A 1339-nucleotide genomic window follows, 5' to 3' on the forward strand; every position below is an offset into this window, starting at 1 on the left:
AAAAATTTTTTTTAAGATTTTATTTATTTATTTGTGAGAGAGAGAGAGAGAGAGCATAAGCAGGGGGAGCGGCAGGCAGAGGGAGAAGCAGGCTCCCTGCTGAGCAAGGAGCCTGATGTGGGACTCTATCCCAGAACCCTGGGATCATGACCGGTGCCAAAGGCAGACGCTTAACCGACTGGGCCACCCAGGAGTTCCCTGGAAGCAATTTTTTAAACTGCAGCAAAATCATAAAACAAAAAATTAGCCTTTCTTTTTAAGATTTTAGTTATTTATTTGAGAGAGAGAGTGCACGAGCCAGGGGAGAGGCAGAGGAAGAGGGAGAAACAGACTCCCCACTGAGCAGGGAGCCCCACGTGAGGCTCCATCCCAGGACTCTGAGATTATGACCTGAGCTAAAGGCAGATGCTTAACCAACTGAGCCGCTCAGGCGCCTCCCAAAATAAGCCATTTTAAAGCATAAAATTCAGTGGTATTAAGTACATTCACAATGTTGTGCAACCACTGCCTCTATCTAGGTCCAAAACATTTTCATTACCCCCCAAAAAATACCTGACATCCATAGAGCAGTTGCTCCCAATTTTCCCCTTCCTCTGGCCCCTGGCAACCACCAACTTGCTTTCTATCTCTATGGATATTTCAGATAAATGGAATCATACCATATGTGACCTTTTGCATCTGGTTTCCTTCACTTAGCACGTTTTCAAGATGCATACATTTCTCAGCAAGTATTAGTATTTTATTTCTTTTCATGGCCATGTAATGTTCCATTGCTTAATGTACCCTGTTTTGTTTATGCATTCAGTGGGTGGACATTTGGGCTGTTTCCACCTTCTGGCTATTGTAAATAGAATAGTTCTGCTATGCACATTCATGTTACAAATATTTGAGTACCTGTTTTCAGTTCTTTTGTTTAAATGCCTAGGAGTGGAATTGCTAGGTCATATGTTAATTCTATGTGTGACTTTTTGAGGAACCACCAAGCTATTTCCCACAGCAACTATACCATTTTACTTTCCAGGAAACGAGGGTTCTAATTTCTCCACGTTATAACTAACATTTGTTGTTTTCCTTTTTTTTTTTAATGACCTTCCTATTTGATGTGGTGTTTCGTTATGGTTTTGATTTGCATTTCCTTAATGACCAATGATCTGAGCATCTTTTTATGTACTCGTTGGACATTTGTAAATCTTTTTTGGGAGGAATATCTATTTGAGTCATTTACTGATTATTTATTTATTTATTTATTTATTTATTTTTAAAGATTTTATTTATTTATTTGAGAGAGAGAGAAACAGCCTGAGAGGAGAGAGGGTCAGAGGGAGAAGCAGGCTCCCCA

This window comes from Zalophus californianus, chromosome 9, assembly GCF_009762305.2.
Source record: "Zalophus californianus isolate mZalCal1 chromosome 9, mZalCal1.pri.v2, whole genome shotgun sequence".
Classification (NCBI taxonomy): domain Eukaryota; kingdom Metazoa; phylum Chordata; class Mammalia; order Carnivora; family Otariidae; genus Zalophus; species Zalophus californianus.